A 21,069-nucleotide genomic window follows, 5' to 3' on the forward strand; every position below is an offset into this window, starting at 1 on the left:
AGAAAGATACCTTTATTAGAGTCTGGGAGTATAGCTAAGAGGTTCCAACACCTCAATGGAGCAAAAAATCCAAGAATAGATGCATTGCTGAGGTTACCCTTGTCACACCCACCCCCCTCCACCCCCCACAAGGAGGCACATCTCAGGGCCCAAAGAGACCCTCCTGGCCCACAGTTTCTCCACCAGGGAAAGAAAGTGAGAGTGAATTGAGCAACTGGCTTCCCCACCATTGCAGAACATTTTTCTCTTGCCCTGTCCAGAACATTAAGGGGATTGGCATGGCTCAATAGTCTTGGGACAAGTAGGAGCAGAGAAAAGAGGTGAGGGTTCACAGTAACCAGCAGGTGGATCTCAACAACTGGCCACAGGCCCTACTAACCAGCTAGAGAACCCCCACAGCCAGCTAATGCATGCTCCCAGCAATCTCCACCCCACCCACCCTGTGGCCAGTGCCCCATGCTCCCCTGAACAATGCATGTATGCAAACTACTCTAGTGACATATAGGTATCAGCAGCCAGTTTGCCTCCAGTGGATTGGGAGATGGTGTATAACCTTGAAGACTTCAGGAAACTACCCTAGGGAAAATAAACGGGATGCTTTAGGGAAAATAAACAGGATGCTTTCAGCACTGGGCCTGGATGTGAAGGATTGAGAGAACGCACACAATCCTAAGACTCTCCTCCCTCCTCAAGAAAAAACAAGTTGAGTGGAGTAGGCATACCCATAAAAAGTCCGAGGAACCCCCAGAATCTCCAGCTGGCTGATGGGTAAAGGTCTTTCTATCCTGAAGACAGTGAAGATTTAGAGAAGGTGACTGTTTCTTCAAATGTAAAGACAGCAGTGCCAGACTTCAAGGAGGTAGAGAATCAAGGAAATATGACACCACAAAAACAAAACAAAACAAAACAAAACAAAACAAAACAAAACAAAACAAAAATGAAGCTCCAGTGGCTAGCCCCAAAGAGGAGGAGATCTATAAATTACCCGACAAAGAATTCAAAAAAACAAAAGCTGAAGAGTTCATTGTCACTAGACCTGTCTTACAAGAAATACTAAAGGGAGTTCTTTGAGTACAGTTAAAAGGAAACTAATTAACATCATAAAAGCAAAAAGAGGTAGGATAAAAGTCATTGGTAATGGTAAATACATAGTCAAAGTTAGAGTCTGTAATTTGGTAATGACGCTGTAAAAATTCGTTACAACTCAAGTTTTAAAGTTTAAAATTGAACATAGTAAAATAGCCATAACTACAATAATCTGCTATTAGTTACACAATATAAAAATATGTAAATTATAATAGCAATAACCTAAAAATGTAAAGGGGAGGAGAAATAAAAGTGTGGTTTCAAAATCCTATTGAAATTAAGTTGCTATCAGCTTAAAATAGGTTATAATTTTAAGATATTTTAGTAAGTCTCACGGTAACCATAAGGGAAAAAACCTGTAGCAATTAAGCAGAAGAACAGGATAAAGAAGTCAAAGCATACTGATACCAAAAGACATCAACACACCACACAAAAGACAACAGGATAAAAAATAAGGAACAGTGGATCTACAAAACAGCCAGAAAATAATTAACAAAATGACAATAATGACAATGATGAGTCTTTATCTATCGATAGTTTCTTCAAATGTAAATAGATTATGGATTAATTTCTCCAATCAACAGTCATAGAATGGCTAAAAAAAAAAATCCAATGACATGCTGCCTTAAAAATACACATAGATTGAGAGTAAAGGGATGGAAAAGTTATTTCAAACAAATGGCAACTAAAAAAGCAGAGGTAGCTAGACTTACATCAGACAATATAGTTGGAGACTCTAATACCCCACTCTCAACAATGAATAGATCATCCAGACAGAGAATCAATAAGGAAACAGTGGATTTGAACATTACTATAGACCAAGCGGACTAACAGACATATACAGGGCACCCTATCCAACAACAGCAGAATACTCATTCTTCTTAAGTGCACATGGAACATCTTCTAAGATAGACTGTATGTTAGGCCACAAAACAAGTTTTTAGCAAATTCAAGGAGACTGAAATCACACCAGGTATCTTCTCTGACCACAATGGAATGAAACTAGAAATCAATAGCAAGAGGAAAACTGAAAAATGTATGAACACATGGAAATTAAACAACACTCTCCTGAACTGCCAATGGATCAAAGAAGAGATTAAAGAGGAAATTTTAAAGTTTCTTGAGACAAATGGAAATGGAAACACAACAAACCAGGACTTACAGAATGTAGCAAAAGCAATTTTAAGAGGGAAATTCATAGCAACAAATGCCTACATCAAGAAGCAAGAAAGATCCCAAATATACAACCAAACTCTATGCCTTAAGGAACTAGAAAAAGCAGAACAAACCAAGCCCAAATTTGGCAGAAGAAAGGAAATAATAAAAATTAGAGCAGAAATAAATGAAATACGGAACAGAAAAACAATAGAGAAGATTAACAAAACTAAGAGTTAGTTCTTCAAAAAGATTTTCTAAAATTGACAAACCATTAGCTAGACTAACCAAGATGAAAAAAAAAAAAAAAGAGAGGACTCAGATTAACAAAATTATAAATGTAAAAAGGAGACTTTACAACCACTGCCACAGAAATACAGAGGATCATGAGGCCATTATGAACAACTATGCACCAACAAACTGAACAACCTAGAATAAATGGAAAAATTCTTAGAAACATACAGGTTACCAAGACTGAATCAGGAGGAAATAGAAAATCTGAACAGACCAATTACTAGTAAGGAGACTGAGTCAGTATCAAATATCTCCCAATGATGAAAAGTCCAGGACCATATGGCTTCACTAGTCAATTTTACCAAATATTTAAAGAAGAATTAACATGGATCCTTCTCAAATTCTTCCAAAAATCTGAAAAAAAAGGGAACACTCTGAAGCTCATTTTACAAGGCTAGCATTATCCTCATACCAAAGCCAGAAAAGGGCACTACTAAAAAAGAGAACTATAAGCCTGTGTCCCTGATGAATATAGATGCAAAAATTCTCAATAAAATACCAACAAACTGAACTCAGCCACACAGTTTTTTTTAAAAACCTCATACAAAAAAAGATAAAGCATGTGATTACCAGATTTGAAGGGTTGAGGGAGGAAGAATTGGAGGAATGTGGTCAAAAGGTACAAATTTCCAATCATAAGATTAATAATTACTAAGGATATAAATGCACAACATGGTGACTATAAACACTGCTATATGATATACAGGAAGGCTGTTAAGAAAGTAAATTCTAAGAGCTGTCATCACAATTTTAAAAGAAATTATTTTTTCTCTTTTCTTCTTTCTTTTATTTATATTGTGTCTCTATAAGATGATGGATGTCAGCTGAGTCTATTACAATAATCCTTACACAATATATGTAAATCAGACCATCATGCTGTATGCCTTAAACTTACAGAGTGATGTATATCAATTATTTCTCAATAAACCTGGGAAGGAAAAAAGAGTTGAAAACAGCCGAAATGTTCATTGATAGATGAATGGATAAGGAAAATGTGGTATACACAGACAACAGAGTATCATTCACCTTAAAAAAAGGAAATCCCATCATTTACAACATCATGGAGAACATGATGCTAAATGAAATAAGCCAAACACAGAAAGATAAATATTGTATATCACCTATATGTGGAATCTAAAAAAGTTGAACTCATAGAAGCAGAGAGTAGAATAGTGGTTACCAGAGACAGGGAGGAGGGAGAAATAAGAGAGGTGATGGCTAAAGGGCACAAAGTTTCAATAATGCAAGATAAATAAGCTCTGGAGATCTACTATACAGCATAGTGCCATAGTTAACAATATTATGTTATACACTTGATAATTTCTAAGAGGGTAGATCTTATGTTATGTATTTACCAATAACAATACTAATAAAGTTGCGAGGAAACTTTGGGAGGTGATGGATACGTTTGTGATATTGATGGTAGTGATGTTTTCATGGGTGTATACTTATGCCCAAACTCAAGTTGTATACATTAACTATGTACGGATTTTTAAATGTCAATCAGACCTCCATAAAATAACTTTAGAAGAAAAATCCAATTGGGAACAACCGAAGTGAACTATAATGTGATGGAGAAATAAGCTTTTATTGTGTGAAGCCAATATACAGAATTAGGGATATCAGCTGTTGTAACAGCTGGCATTATCTTAATTAATATTTTTGAGCAGCTCCATGATTTCCTTTTAGGAAATTACTTCTTCCATTGTATGTCACCTGTTTGGCATGGCAAACCAAGGCACCCATTTCCCACTATGGAAGCTGCTGACGAGACTACCTTTTCTGTCTCCTTCTCAGTAAAGCCAGGGAATGGGGGAATCAGGGAACGTGGCTTAAGCTCAGCTCATCAAATGTACTGTCCTGAGAGAGAGTGAAATAAAGGGAGAAGTACTTTCATGGTTGCAGGTGGTGACAGCACTCTGGCCACACTTCTCTGCCACAAGAGACTTACTCTGTGTCCTCCTTTCCAGCCCTCCAGAGTTGCTCTGGTTCCTGTCCATTCTCATTCAGACTCAAGGCTCTTGACAATTCTGTGAATTCCTGCTTTCCTCCCAATAAATTTCCCCTTCTTCCGTTAGTCGGAGTCAGCTTCTGTTGTCTACAATCAAGGAACCCTAACTAATGCTATCCCCAAAGAAGACACATTGAAAACAAAATTTAGAAGAGCCCCTGTTCCAATAAATACTTTGAAGATTGGATTTGGTAAATAATACTAAAAGCAAATATAGATCTCTTAAAAGGTAAATATGCTCTACCTAGATGTCTCCTCAAGTTTTGCACGGGGGGTGGGGAGGTAGCAAAGAATTAGTAGTGCGGTTTTCCATACGCTGCAATAAATATGAAGACAGTGTAGTCAAGTCAGAGAAACTCTGATTGATTTATTACATTATAGTTCCTTAACAGTGTTTCATTGCCTTTTTAAAAACCATTGAGTCATTAAAAAAAATATTTGTGAATACAGTTCCCAACATCATTATAAGGGATTCTTGACAGCTCTTCATTTTTAATGGCTCCCCATAATGGTTCTGTTTAGTGGGAGATTGGCTTGGAGGCCAGTGACTAAAGGAGTCTGGGCTTACGTGGTGGCCTGTGCAAAGACGAATCTGAAGTTAATTTGTGCAGAGTAATTGAAGAACTTTGGTGGCAGTATTTTTTAAAAGAGGCTAGAATACCAATCGGGGCTCTAAGAGGTTTTATTTATTTTTTTTTAATCTAAAAGATGAGGAAAAAACAACCGGAGTGTCAGATTGTCCTTAAACATCCAACAGGAAGAAATGGTACTTATATGCAATTCAAATTGGAAGGGATAGATTGTGCCTCAGGCCAACTGAAAGGAAAATGCTGGTTTTCTAATTTGTAGCAAATGGAGATGAGCTCTCAGCTGGATTGGCCAGGGTCCCCAAGAGACCCGGCAGTAGGGAAAAGATTCCGGGACGGGAGTAAGGATGCGTTGGGGCCAGCACTGCTCCCCTCTCTTCTGCCTATCACCCACTGTAGACAAAATACAAGAAATCCAATCTGTCCCCTCCAGGGTGTGGAAAATACCCATTGTGCTCTAGAAATAAATGCATAATGCAAGTGCTTACACCTCAGTCCAAGTCCACAAACATTTACTGAGAGTTTACTTGGTCCCTGGTACCATACCAGACATTGTTGGGATATAGACATGAATAAGGCATAACATGTTCCTGACCAGTAGAGACACAAGGAAATAGGGACGTGGCAGAGACAACAGAAGTGCTGGAAGGGTTCAAGGAGGCATCTGTTTGTTTGTACCTGCCCAGCATCCCCTCTTGGGAGGACAAGCACCTGAATTTTCTTAATGACAGATTGTCCTTTCATTCAGGTGAGGCTGACCCCTGCCCCACCCCACTTGGTTCTCTGCCTCCATCGATGGGCACACTGATGGACACAGAGTATTCCACTTTCCTGGCCCTAGTGGTCAGTGCATGCATGGACATCTGGCCCAAGCCAGGCCAAAGAAACTCTTGGCTTTTTAGCTAGAACCGTTGAGGAAGAGGCACTGAGGTCACACTGGGGCCACTCAGCCAACGGATGCACGTCTGAGACTGCTGATAGTCAGGCTGCCCCTACACGTAAAGCAGCTGTCTGAGAATAAAGACAGAGGAGTGCTGAACTGAGATGGACAGAGACAGTCACCTGATGGCACAGTTGGACATCTGCACCCATCTGTGCCTGAAGCCATTTCACCCTGGACATATCCGAAAAGTGAACTGCTTGCAACTGACAAGGGTCCTGATGGTTGTTAGTATGATGTGGAAAGGATTAACCAGACCTCCAGGAATCAGGGATGGCTATGGTCCCGGTGGCATATGAACTGGTTGAAGGGAAATCTGAAACTCCACTGGACTTTCATGTCTTCAGTTCCATTCTGAGTGAAGTGGCCATAGTAGACCCTCAGAAGTATCTTGCCTTCATTTGTGTCACATGACCCTGAGTTCTGGTCACTTGCCCCATTTACTCTTAGATCTCCTACCCTGCCCTCTTCTGTATCCCAAGGGACTGACCCCTGCAAATCATGGTGCCCATGTTTCCTTAGCAACAGGATACTGGCAAGAGTCTCATGAGAAGCCCCAGTAGGAGACTGGATACTGAGAGAAGGGGAGAAGCTAAAATATTTATACCACTGCCCCCCACACCAACCTCTGGACTCTGTGTTTGGCAGTAGCTGAAGTTCCAGCTCCTGCCAGACATCTCCGCCCTGGTTCCTGGGCACCAATAACACCTTCTGCTCTTTTTGTCCCTCCAGCTCTTTGAGCAGAAGTGAATTCCTGTCATTGCTAACTCTGGGTGGCTGCATCATCCCTTATCAGCCCTTTGAGCTTTTCCAACATTTTTTCTAACCTGTTCTCTGTGTTAATTGCCCTCTATTGAATTATCTGGCAAGGATTCTGTTCCCGTTTTCTACTGCTATGTAAGAAACCACCCTTAAACTCAGTGCCTTTAAACAACAATCCTCTTAATGTCTCTCCTGGCTTCTGTGGGTCAGAATGAGGGCAATGGAAAAGTAAGATCACCTACCATAAAAGAAGGCAACCTAAAACTAAATGCAAGATAATATTAAATTCAAGCAAGATAACATTGATTGCTGAAGGCTCTTAGCCTAAACCCTATCCTCTTTTTGTTGAAATAGGAAATTAGCAAGTCTGAGATGTTAAACACCAGCACCAAACTGAGATAATCAAAAGGGCTGAAAGGGAATTTCCTTCTCATGATGGAAATCGATGATGATGTTTTAAAAGTCTGCAGCAGTGTGCCACAGAAAATCATCACTCCTGCCACCTAAATACCAGTTCATGCACCACGAAGGGACATGTCCCAGATCTGGGGGAGCAGTTTGGGTCAAGGCAGGATTGCTGGCAGAGAACGGAAGCCCAGTTAAGAGCTTTAGTTTAAGAAAGCAAAGCCAAAGCCTTCACCACACCCTCCTCCAGTAGACCTTCTCTGCTCTGCCTGCAAGCAGCTCGTCCCACCTGTCCTGAACTCTAATCCCTCACATCTAAATGGACTGCTGGGTCCAATGATACCTGCTAGAGACCCCATAATTTAATTCTATAAGTGGGAAAAGAAAATCCTATTGGGCCATCTTGGGTGAGAAAGTCAGCTCTGACTCAGCCAGCCATTGCCCAGGTGAGGGTGTGGACCCTTGTGTGGAAGCACCCCAAAGATATGGAGCCCAAGCCCTGGAGGGGGTCTCTAGTAGCCTAGACGCCACTGTGCAAATTAGGAAATTATCTCTGTCCAGTGTCTTCTGTATAGCCCCTCCAAGGTGGGGAGAGCCTGAGAAAATGCAGTTGCTGTGGGCCTATGAATTCTGATCACTGAAGTTTCAGGCCCCTGCTTAGAGGTCACTCGTGTCCCCAACTTGTGTCCTCAGATCATTTGTTGATGGAGTTATGGTTTTGCATGTGGTTGCTCACTTCTGGGTAAATATTTTTAAGTGACTTTTTTGTTCGTTTGTTTCATGTCCCTCTACCTCAGGTTGCTCTTATATTCTCACATTCTTAAACTCTCAGGAGCAAAAAGTAATAATGACTTACCTGTGCCGTGTCCTGTTTTGACTTGTCAAATTGTTCAGTTCTAGGCTCACAGCCTGGGATGCTGGGGGGAAGTAATTAGAGTGATTTTAGCTAACCTTCCCGCTCTCTGTTATTAATGATAACAAAGATGTTTGAATAGCTAACACAACAATCCCTTTCTCCTAACTCCTAAATTCCTGTTTATGTTTTCCTAACAGTTACACTATTTTGTCCTTTTCAAAATGGTGGCAACATATCATTATATTTTTATCCCTCTCCTGTGATTAGTTGGGAAATTGATCCTGAGCCTTCAACTCTAATACCAGTCATCCAAGAACCTAGATCAGAGACCACAAATGGGTTTTATTTTGCATGCCAACTCTGATCAGTGGTGGAGGCTGCATGGAGAATCATGTTGAAAAAGATTGGAAGGTCACATCCAGGTTGAGCCAGAAGGAGTGCTAGGATCTACTGGTGATGTCTGACTCAGGTGGAGACAGAGAGTGCTGACATCATTCATGCATGTTTGCCATCCCAGACCAGACACATCAGCATAGTTCCAGATGTAGCTCCCGGGAATACACAAACAACAAAAAATTCTAAAGATCTCATTAGGTCTTCATGACACCTCAATGAAGTAGTAGGGCTGAAATTATTATGACCATTTGTTAGATCGGGGAGACTGGGACATGGAGGCTCCTTGGAAAGAAAAGCCATGGAACCAGAATTCCTGTGCATTTGACTCCTCCTGAGAAAGAAGACCACAAAAGTGTGGGGAACACACAAGGCTGACTATCCCCTGATATCCTGTCATTCCATTCTGTTCCATGATGAGCTTGTGAATTACTTAATCAGTTAAATAATTAAATTACTCAACAATGAACATGGAAGGGATGCTAGTTATCCTGCCTCCTTTCTCACACACGGCTTCTTTGCTGTACCACGTCTCACACGCCCACTTCCATTACTACTGGGAAATGTTCTCTGGACCACTGACGTCTTGTAAGTTCAAGGCACAGGCCACACCCTCATTCCTTTTCATCCACAGTGACTTGCCCAGAGCTGTGCATGTAGTGGTGTTTACTCAGTGCTTACTGAAAATTGGTGCCATCACCCGGGGCCATCCCAAGCAAAACTGTGATATAGGGCAGTCCCTCGAGGCTCCCACAGTCATTCCCAGGGTCTTCTTATCAATAAGGAGGTCATCGAATCAGCTCCTTCCCCTTCTCACCAGGGTTTCTTTATCACTTTCTGAGCCAACTCTTCCTGGGGCCTTGATGATTTAAGATAGTCAGAGGGTGTCCTCACCCCATTTTGGGTCATATGCATCTGATGACAACTGTGGATTCTGTCTTCTCAAGATTTTTTTCTGCTGTAGGGGGCTTATGCCAAACAGGGTTATTTATTGACTCAAATATTCAAATATAGAAGGGGCAGAAATGAGGCTGGCCTGAGAGGTACCCAAAACAGCGGAGTGCTGTCAGCATGATTTTACTTCTCTCTCTGTCTCTCACCTTCACCTCTGTTCTTTTCTGACTGGTAACTTTATTCCCTCCTATTATAGATGGATTTTTGCCACATGGTGGAGATCATGGCTGAATCCTCCTACCATCATCCAGGGAGGGAAGGGAGTGCTTTCCTCCCAACTGAGTTGGAAAACTCCCAGGGAAGGACTCTAATTGGCCAGCTGGGATCAGGTGCCCACTTCTTCAGTCAGTCACTGTGACCAGGATGGATGGCTTAACCACGCCCCCCTCTTCTGGAGGGCTCTGTCATCACAAGAGGGAGTGACCTATCCAAGAATTGTTGTAAGCCAGGCAGCCACCCCCAAATCTACCTATAACAGACCCTTTCCTCCAAAAATGCACATACTCACAAACATATAATTTTTCACATAAAATTTCAAAATTTTAGACACTTCAGGCCTATTCCTGTCCCTGAAGTTAACCCTGTTTACAAAAATTTGCATTGCTAGTGGAAGAATTTCAAAGGGCTAATAATCTGTAGGGCCAGAATCCTCTCAGTAGTCTGTCAAATCCTATCCAGCTTCATTCTCCTAAGCTGCCCTCTTTTCAGCCTTATCTGGCTTCTCATGTCCCTTCCTCTTTTCCTTCCCCCTTCCTATCACTCACTACTCCAACCCCCAGGAAAAGATGGGAGGCCATTTCTGTGCAGGGACACATGGAAATAACTACATGATATTCTTTAACTTAGAGCATCACTAGGGAGTTAAAACAACGACACTGAACTACAAATTACAGAGGTACAGAGACAGAGTTTTGTTCTCAGAAAAGAAGGTGGTGGGTTCTTTAAAAAAAAAAAAAAAGGAGAGAAATATTTTCTTAACATTTCACAAGCGGCCATTTGAAAACTGCCCTAGAACAAATTGGAAGGCAGTGCAATGTCCAGGCGTCCACTTGTTAGAGCTGAAAGAAATGTGCACACACACACTGCATTCTTTATACATACATATTTACACATAATATACATAAAGAATGACCTTCTTCACCGCTCCTCCGCTCAACTGCCTGCAATGGTAACATTTACTGGAGATTTTATTACAAAAGCCACAAAATGAAATTCTAATCAATAATAGTTTGCAGGAGGGTGAAAAAAAAAAGGAATTGAATACATTCATAGGTAAAAGATGTTATTATCTCAGTTCAGTAACTATGAAAGAGAAATAGATGAAAAAATCTGGGTTTTATATTAAAAACCAGCACAGCTGTAGAGTTACATAATAAAGTATTGCCTGTATCCATGGAAATGGAGAGTAATTGATGCAACACAAGTTATTTTTATAAACCCAAACAAAAAAATTCAATCAGAAATGTCTTTCCCCGTTTTGGGGGCATTGTATATTTTGTATCTGTACATAATGCACACATTTAGAGTGTGAATGCACTCATTATTGATCAGCCGTGTTGAATAGGACATGCTGCTTTCCCTGAATATTCAAGATTAGAATCCTGTGGCCCAGCTCCCACTCCTTCTTGAAAGACTTCCTCTGAATAAATTGTGCAGTGCTTTAAAATTCAGGCAGTTCCAACTCAAGGGAATAAAGGGGCTCATTCCTGGTTTTGGAGGGGTCGGAGGGAGCAACTTTGGAAGGTGGGAACTGTGTATAATGCATACACTTGACTTCCCCCACTGTTGCCCCCTCTCCCCCTCCCCCAACACATACATACACACAATGCTAAGCACAGAACAGGTCCTCCAAAAAAGCCAGAATGCACAACACAGTGCAATTTTCCCAAATAAAATACAGATTCCAGGGCTCCACCCCAATCTCCTGTATTGGATTCTTCAGGGGAGGGACCAAAAAAAAATTTGTAAAATCTGTGTACCTCCCCAAGGTAATTCTTGCCATTACTATTAGTTGACTTATGAGTTATGTTGAGTTGAGCTGAGTTGAGTTGAGTTGAGCTAAGCTGAGCTGAGTTGAGTTGTGTTGGGCTGCATCAAGTCAAGTTAAAAGAAATAAGGGACCTGAAGAAGGGACATGGCACCTCACTGGTTGCTGGAGCAGGGTACTAATCAAGCAATGGTTTTCCTGATGCTGAACCAATGTCCAAATTGCCTTAATTGATGTCTGTCTCCTCTCAGAACATATGTTTCATAAGGGCCATGACATTGTCTGCCTTCTTACCTGCTTTATCCCCAGTTACTAGAGCACGAGGCACAAAATTTAATAAATGAAGTCAACCAAACCAACCAATCCACATGGGGGCAAAATGGGGGTGGTAACCTCCAGACACAGCTCTTGGTTATGAGACCCCTTGATGCCTCATGTTTCCTGGTTTTTTTCCCCCTCTATTGCCACAGTCTAGAATGCTTTGGAAGAAAAGATCTACTTTATATTCTAAACTGGCAAGGAAAAGCTATTTGGAGATGATTTTTAAGCTGAGTGGATGCTATAAATCCTTTCCATTCTCCATGAAGCCTCTCTGATTACTGCCAGTCACAGATAGCCTCTTCCTTCTTATAATATCTACAGTTCTTTATCCACGTTTCTCTTAACAGCATTCGTGATTTTCATTGTGTTGTCATTACATATATGTTAGTCCTGTCTCCCTTACCCTTTGAAGTTAAAATCCATGGATAGTTTATCATGGTATCCGCCCATCTCCTCACTTAGTCCTTAGAAATGTGTTGAGTGTACAAAAGAATGACGATCACCAAAAAGTACATCATTTAAAGATTTAAGGAAAAAAAACAGTTTTACTCAATCAAGTTTTATTCTCAAGTATATGTTTTTGTGTTCTTTTCACATTAAAAAATGTTATTGCATTTTAATTCTTCATAAAAATCAACATTTTGGTGGCCCTATTAACCAAAACTTCTTACCATCTAATGTGGCCATGGTGAATCTTACACTTCAGTCAGTTGAGTCTCTATGCCATCCTCATTGGCCAATATCACACTTCCCTCACCCATGCTTGCTCAAACCATCTGTACCCAGAATGTTTACCTCTTTCTACGCATCTTTTGAGGACCTTTTAAAATCCTACCTCATCTCTGAACATGCACAATCACCCGTTCATCCAGAGATGTGCCAAACTTCAGCCCTTGCCACTGATTTGACACTTGCTCCTTCTGACTTCATCATGAACTTCTTTTCCTGCATGTTTAATGACTCTTCAAGTCACCCGCCAGCTCCTGGCAGTCATAGGCTCTGCTAACGTCTCTTTCCATGGTCTCAGCTCCCCCATGCCCACAGTCACCAGAACTGGAAATACAGAAATTCCCACACCACCAGTGCAATTCCAGAATTATCCCATTGCTCAGACTTCACTTTCAGAATATCAGGCTCAACTTCCCACCATCCCCACTGGACCTCCTCTTACACTGACTTTTCTTGAGCCACACCGTCCTTGACTTGGTACCTTGTCCCATGTTTTCATTCTCACTCCGGCTAAGTGGGTGACCTGACCCTGGCTCTGACTTCTCACTTCCTGTGGGTATTAGCGCCACACATTACAGTAACAAGACAGAGTGGCCATGCCCAGATTCTCTATATATTATACTTTCTTCCTAGTCCTAGCAGAAGAATAATGTCAGACAGCATAAACTAGCTCTTTAGTCATGTTGAGTGCCCCCCTAGTTCTTGCCAAAGTGCCTTGCTCACTGTAGGGCCCCAAAACAGATATCAGAGTATTAATTCCAATGTGTTCAGTGTCAGAGTATTAATTTAAAGGGGGGGGGTAGGATGAAAAGAGGGTAATACATGATAAAGTTGGAAATGCTTTCTTTGTGTAGACATAGTCTATATGACAAAGGTCTATTTATGCTTGGAAAATTACAATATGTTCTACCCTGGTCCCTTCATGCATATTGTGAAATAACATTATTAAAGGAGAGATGGAGTCCAGAGTGAATTCCAGTCAACAAAGGAAGAAATTCCAACTCAATCATAGAGCATTAGTTTAGGATTTGTTGCTGTTATTTCTGCAAAGTAGAGGCTCCTGATTTCTAGATGAGCAAACATTTCCTGGAAATCCAGCACTCAACAAAACAAAACAAAACCCTGATTTGTGTTGGTCAAGTTCTGTGGAGTAAATAGTCTCAAAACAGCCAATTTCAAGCTACCCTGGGTTTTACAATTGACTTGCAAAATTCCTGAAGCACATAAACCAGCACAAGTCAGCTCCAGCAACCCCATTAGGCAAGTCAGGAGGCCTCAAGCCCCTCCTCCTGACCTCAGTGAGCCTATAGTCTAGCGGAGACACAGACATATTCACTTTGATCAATTGCTTTCTTTTCCAAAAGAAATATGCATGAGCCTGGGTCTTTGCTGTTACTTGGAGCCTATCAAGGTAAATACAATGACTTTCCCAAAGGTTTAATTCTCAAAGATTGATAGGCTGCCAATTTGTAATAATGCCACTATAATATCATCTACTCTAAACATTCTACCGTATTACATTTTCAAGACTCACATTCTAATAGAGTTCTTGCGTAATTTTTTTTTCAATGTTAAGGCATTTATGCTAGACACAACTAGTCTTTCAAGATATTTAAAGACCATTAGCAAAAAAAAAAAGTCCCCACTCCAACAGAAATTCTTTTGATGGAACAAGATAAAATTCCTCTATTTACTCTCAGACTTTGTATTATTTATGAACAAATCACAAATCACAGAGGGGGAGGGGGCAGCAAATGGAGATGAAAGCATGTTACAGGAACACATGCTAATGTTATGTGCAGCACGTACTGAACATATTCCCCTATTCCTTAGCCGGACGACGTGTAAAACGGTCGCTGTGGTAATAGAGTTCATTCAGTAGTGAAGCCAGGAAAGAACCTGCAGAGATTTCTGTCTCCACTAATGGGTGAAGTCTTTAAGGTTTGGACTTCTCTTGCAAGCAAATTTCAGGAGAAAACCAAAACTAAAAGTAAGCATACGAGGAGGCTTCCTTTAACAAGCTTCCTTAAGAGGGAGCTGTTCCCTGATGACACATCCTATAAGAATTCAAAGGTCTAAACAGCAAAAGGGAGCAAATATCATGATCTGTGCAGCTTATTTTGAATTTGGCCAGAAAATTTTTTTTGTTGCAAATTCTGTTCGGCCTTCCTGCAGTGGTCACCATATCCTCTCTCTCTCTCTCTCTGTCTCAACTGCTGCATCTCCTTCCCACTGGAAATACATTCTTCCGGGAACCTTTAATCTTGGGATCAGAAAAGGTCATACATTTACTGGTTTTTTTGGGGGGGAGGGCAAGGTTTATTTATTTATTTTAATGGAAGTACTGGGGATTGAACCCAGGGCCTCATGCATGCCAAGCATGCACTCTACCACTGAGCTCTACCCTCTCCCATTTACTGTCATGCAGCCTTCTTGCAGATGATGCTTTGCTACCCTTGTTTCCTCACACGTCTATAACTGCTATCTGTCTCTGAGAAATCTCCCAACACTCTTTAGTATCAGCCTGAGGAAGTAGACAAGTCCATGGGGCTCTGTTGCCAGACATACGTACCTAGATTCAAGTTACTTCTCCATCTTCCCTCCATCGACTGACTTCCACTAACTAAGTAACCTTGGGTGACTTCTGGAGCCCTCTGAAGGAGTTTCCCCATCTCTAAAATGGGTACATCGTAATACTTAATAAATGCTGTTTTTAGTGACTGAGTTCAAATGCATTCTTGAAGGTTGGTATAATCTTCCCAGCCAAAGGGTATCTCTTCCACTTCTTGTCTTCCAGTAGACTCCATTAGGTATGTGCCTCATTGTCCTTACTAAACTGAGCCCACTTGAGGTAGCCTTCATTCATCATATTCATATCCATTCATCATGGTCGCCTTTGAGTGCCCAACAATGCCTAGCAGAGTGCCTTAAGGGGAGGTAGTATGTCTGTCTTCCTCACTGCTTCTGTGCTTCAGCATAGGGCTAACAAAAGTCACACGTGCAAGAAGTATCTGTTAGACGAAGAACAGGAGTGTAAGTAACAGTTTAGTTAATACGTTTTGTAAGAAATGATACACAAATCAGTGGTGGCCAGTTGCAAGTCCTTGCTCACCACGGCATGCCTGGTGTTCAGTGTGACCGTGCTCAGTGAATGACCAGTGAGTGAATTAATTAATGAATCGATTGATCCAGTGGCCTAGTGTCTCCTATTGCTCCGTGGAAGGCAACCTGCACCCTAAAAATACTACTGGAAAGTTTGAGTAACTTGCTATTTGAACCAGTGGAACACAGATCAGACAAAAACAGATGCATTTTCCCTAAATCTGTGATTCCCAACCAGGGCAATTTTGCCTCCATTTGGCAATGTCTGGAAATATTTCTGGTTGTCACACTGGGAGATTGCTACTGGCGTCTAGTGGGTAGAGTTCAGGGATGTGGCTAAAGGCCACAAGGCCTTGGACGATCCCCGAAATAGGGAATTATCCTGCCTCAAATGTCAATAAAACAGCAGTTGACAAACTTCACTGTCAATGATCAGCTCTGGGAAGATTTTTTTTTTCACAGCAACATATTAAAATGTGGGTCAAAATTATTGAGACGTTCGCTATAATGCCTGCCTCATTCACAGAATCATAGAAAGTCAGGGCTGAAGGGAACGCTAGAGATGATCAAGTCCAAACTCTTTGCTTTACAATGGGGGACTCTGCAAGTCCATAAAGGGAAGAGAAAGCTCCAAGCCACACAGCTAGTAAATGGCCAAGCCAGTCCAAGAAGCCAGGCTCCCACCACCTGGGTCATTCTCAAGGCCCTTTCCCATCACTTTCCAATGTGCCTCCCTTTAACTCTCCCCTGCAGGTTCAGCCCCAGCCCGGCTACTGCAGCACACTTTACCCTGGGACTAGAGGACCATTTCCCCAACGTCCATCATTCACATCCTACATCGATGACTTCCACCATATCCATGAACCACCAGGACTGTTATTTATGTAATCATTTCATTTACATTGACACTGACTATTTTCTGAAGTCACTAGAAAAAACTGCAATAAGGAAATCTTTTATCAGCACCATAAGTAAAAGCTGGTATCATTTGCCATAATTAAAGAGACCTAAAATTGGCATGATACAAACAAAAATGTTGTTCAGCGCTAGGTTGGTGCTGTTGCACCTGTAGGTCTCTGAGCCTGAGCCTCTTTGTTAAAAAGGCAGAGTCCCAAGCGTAGAAGGTGTTAAGGACACATTGGCACCAAACTGAGACCTTTTCTTTAATGTAATAAGAGGTATTGGGAAACAATTGACAAGAGAATGGATTTCTCATCACGTGCTTCAATATTATTTATTACTGTGCTCATGCACCCCTTAAAATCATCTTGTATTCCCTCACCGTATCTTTATTTTAGGAAAACACTGGATTAGGAGAATAAGAGGGACCAAAATCACTTCCTCCCTCTTTGATGTAAGTTTTTCTTTGGTCTCCCAGACAGAAAGAATGCAGGCATCCTGGGTTTTTGTGTGCTCCCGGGTCAAGGGTAATGAACTAGGAAAATGGAAGGGTGACTACCTACATGAGGAATCATTCCCTGCGTTGCAAACTTTCACAGTATACATTTCAGGTGGTAGAAGGGTGGAGCAGGAGATTCTAAGATGATCCCAATGACCCTCCCGTTTGTAGGAGCCCCATCCCCTTTGACTGTAAGTTGAACCTGTGAATACGATAATATCACATTATCACTCCCATGATGGTTACAGTCTATTGCCAAAGGGAGATGACCCTGGGTGGGCCTGACCTAGTCGTGTGACTGCTTTAAAATCAGAGTTTTCTTCAGCTAGTTGCAGAGAGAGAGAGATGTGCTCCGGCTAGCCAAACAACCATGTTGGGAACTGCAAATGGGGGCCACAGGACCAAGGAACTGGAGGGGGCAGACTCGAAGCTGAGGGCAGTTCCCAGCTGACAACTAACAGGAGTGGGGACCTCAGTCCCACATGTGCAAAGAAATGAATCCAGCCAGCAACTAGTGGGCTTACAAGAGGAACCCAAGCCCAGGCTTCTGACCCACAGAAGCTGTGAGATAGTCACTTTGGGTTGTTTTAAGCTGCTAAGTTCATGGAACTTTGTTACAAAGCAAGAGAAAACTAACATGAAGGAATACAGAGATGAATATGATTGACTCCCTGGCACCAGGAAACTTATATTCTGGCCCTGGAAATAAGATACATATAGTGGCAATTTAAATATTAATCAGGGTATGTAAGTTTATATCTAAGAAAGACACACTCAAAGTGAAGAAATGTGGCAGAGGAACATCAGAGAAGGCTTCATGGAGGAGGTGACATCTGCACAGACCTGAAAATTCAAAGAGTATTTCAGCAAGCAGAGAGGTGGGCCCAGTTTACGCATCTACTGGACAGACTAGAGTTCAGCTTGGCCTTGCTCACAGAGCCATGGAGAGCACAGGCCCTGGATTCAGTTGTCTAGTTCCAGGCCTGGCTCTACCCCTTACTAGCTGCATGATTTGAACAAGAAAATAAAGCTCTCAGATTCTCCGCATCCCTATCTGGGAAAGAGGGGGAATAATAACAGTGTCTGCCTACAAAGTCACTTAGCCAGCAAATGCAGAACCTCCTCTCCTTACTCGTGCTAACTCCACACCTGTACCCACCTACGTAGATTCAAAGCTTCTGCACTGAACACCTTCCTTGAGGCTGCCTCCCTTATTTGTAGGGCCCAGGGCAGGACTACAAATAGAAGCCCACGTACCATATGTCTGAATATTTACAGCTATAAATCAAGCTAAAAGCTGTTAAATAAAGTAAGTGCCATCCTCCCACTTTGGCAACTACACCTTCATAATGACAACATTTTTTTTAATGTTTTTTTAAAAGATCGGCTTATGCTGCCTTGTCTCAATTTGGGACATCTCAGAAGGGCCACCCCAGTTCCAGTGCCCCCATCGGACCCAACACCTCCACTGGAACCATATAGAGGACCAGCTTTTCCCTTTGCCTGCCTCTCCCCACTTCTCTACAGGAGCATCTCCTGAGAACACTGCCCAGGAACCTTCAGCACGCAAATCTGTTTCCAAGGGACCCAGTCCAAGACAGCCACCCTCTCACACCTGATCATGTGAGGACATAGAATCTCTCACCTGTGGAGTTTCTCCCTGCAGGGGGCCTTCCTAATCTGCACCTCTGGCTTCTGAACCCATCTCCCTAGCACACTCTGGTCCACACCTGATGGCTTCCAAGCCCAGAGCCATGGTTATGGAGGGAAACATTGCCATTATCTCTTTATTAAAGCAAAGCCCTCCATCCTCCATTGGCAGTTTGCCATGTGAACACTCCCCCAGGGAGGACCAGCTCTGTGTGTCGATCATATTCGGCATTTAAAAAAAAAAAACATTTAATTATGTGCAAAGAGAGAGTCTATGTGTCACTTTTTGGCCAGGTTTGTTTGGGACTTTATTATCATCCATATCACTGTAGCCTATTATTCCTCGGCAGATTGGACAAGTTTCAAGGTTAATAAAAATGTTCTGGCAAATTGTTATTTTGAAAATGATTGAAGGCAATGTCCCACTCGAAGCATATGTTTGACCTTTTGGGGGAGGAAAGGAAGAAAATGCTCATGGCAGCCTCGTGCTGTTTGAGTTCCTTTGACAGCTCTAAATTGTCTGGCATGCGCTGAGTTGCTCTAAGCACCACAGAGACCAGCATTTTCCTTCCCAAGTCCCTTTCCCTCCACGTGCACACGTCACTTTCGGTAATAATGGAAATCATCAGGAAGTATAAGAAGCTGCATTTTTTTTTTTTTTTTTAGAGTCAAGCCCAGCACTCCATCATATAAAAGAGGGAACTGAGGCCTAGAGAAATGAAACCACTCATCCAACGTCACGGTGTAGATGGTGGGACCTGGGTGAAAACCCAGGTCTGTCCATCTCCAAACCTCCCACCACTGCTTGTCTTCAGCCAAAGCTGGGATCCCACCGGCCCTGGCAGTGCCCACCTGCCCACAGCTATTTCTTGGTTGACCTCTAGCTGCCAGTGCCTGCATCTCTGTGCCTGAAGACTGTCCCCAGCTTTATTGAGGTATAATTGACAAATAAAAAATGTATATACTTAAGGCGTACAACGTGATGATATGAAAGACACACACGCTGGGAAATGATTATCACAGTCAAGCTAATTAACACATTCATCACCTCACATGGTTACATTTGTCAGAGTGTGTGTGGTGAGGACCCTTAGGATCTACTCCCTTTCGACTATATGCAATACAGTATTCCTAACTGTAATCACTACGCTGCACATTACAGCCTCAGAACTTACTCATCTTGTAACTGAAAGTTTGTACTCTTTGACCAAATGTTTCCCCATTTTCCTCTCCCCTTCCCCCCAGAGCCTAGTGACCACCATTCTACTCTCTGCTTTGATGAGTTCAAATTTTTTATATTCTATATGTAAATGAGATCATGCAGTATTTGTCTTTCTGTATCTGAAATATTTCCCATTAGCAAAATGTCCTTCAGGTCCGTCCAGATCTGTAGAAGGCTGCACTGCCTTGCAGAGCAGACCAGAAGTGCTAGGGAATTGAATTGCAAGCTCAGAAAAACCCCTCAACCAGTGATTCTTGAGTGTTGGTCTATAAATGTCCCCACTCCCTCGCCCCTTGGGTCAGGGTAATTCTGAGGCCATGTGTTCCTCCTGGGGCTAAGCTCCAGACACCCACTGTGGTAGCTGATCTAAAAATGTACCTTTTATTGGCTGCCTTCCCTTCCCTGTATCGACTTCCCTACTGCCCCACTGGTGTCCTCAGCACCTCCAAAATGAATTACTCTCACTTAAATCTTTGGTTCTTTTGGAGTCACTTTGGAGTAGCCTAAACTGAGACAGGGACTCCCTAAAAATATCCCTGGGATTGGGACATCTATAACCAGTTGGGACTGAAGAAGGACAAGTGTGGGTTAACTCCTGCTATTGCCCTAATGATAACACTTGACTTTTGAAAATTCTACCACCAGTTACTTTGGTCCTAACACTGCTGGCCCCAGCTTACCGCTCAATCATATTCCCTTTGGGAGGAAAATGCTATTCCAGGTTAAATCTTCCCCAAGGAAATATGTAACCAGTAGTTACGGATTTAAGACTTCCAGAGATGTTGAAGGACACAAACAATCAAACAACTCTTAACTAATGCCTCTAGGTGTGATTTCTCCCCCGCCCTCCAAGGCAGTGTGCTGTGGTGGTCTATGGGGGTCAAGTCCATGGGCTCTGCCTCCATGCTCCCTAGGTTTGAATCCAAGCCCCACTACATACAAGCTATGTGACCTTGGGAAAGCACCTAATCTCTCTGTGTCTTAATATATCTTCAGTAGTAAAGTCATGACAATAGTACCATCTACCTCATGAAGTTGTTGTGAATACAATTTAATTCATATGGAGAGGTTAGATGGGGCCTGGAACCTAGTAAGTGCTAGAGAAGTATTATTATTAATTATTAGTAGTAGTAGGATTATTATTAGCACACTGGGAAAGGGATAGTGGGATGAGCACTTAATGAATGTAAGGTATTATTAAAGTTTGCCTGACTCT

General features: G+C 42.1%; 1 protein-coding gene, 1 long non-coding RNA gene and 1 pseudogene across 3 annotated transcripts in view; all 3 read right to left on the minus strand.

The window, feature by feature from the left end:
- The window catches only part of LOC116666086, a 488,237-nt pseudogene that overhangs the window by 254,336 nt on the left and 212,832 nt on the right, over nt 1–21,069 (minus strand).
- TOX3 (TOX high mobility group box family member 3) overlaps nt 1–21,069 on the minus strand; it is a 352,301-nt gene that overhangs the window by 202,224 nt on the left and 129,008 nt on the right. The window lies entirely within an intron of this gene.
- Nucleotides 12,295–21,069, minus strand: part of LOC116665749 — a 75,653-nt gene continuing 66,878 nt past the window's right edge. The window contains exon 2 of the long non-coding RNA XR_004322409.1: nt 12,295–15,491. This is a non-coding gene — a long non-coding RNA (uncharacterized LOC116665749). The remainder of the gene's footprint in view (nt 15,492–21,069) is intronic.

The sequence above is a fragment of the Camelus ferus genome, chromosome 9, assembly GCF_009834535.1.
Source record: "Camelus ferus isolate YT-003-E chromosome 9, BCGSAC_Cfer_1.0, whole genome shotgun sequence".
Lineage (NCBI taxonomy): Eukaryota > Metazoa > Chordata > Mammalia > Artiodactyla > Camelidae > Camelus > Camelus ferus.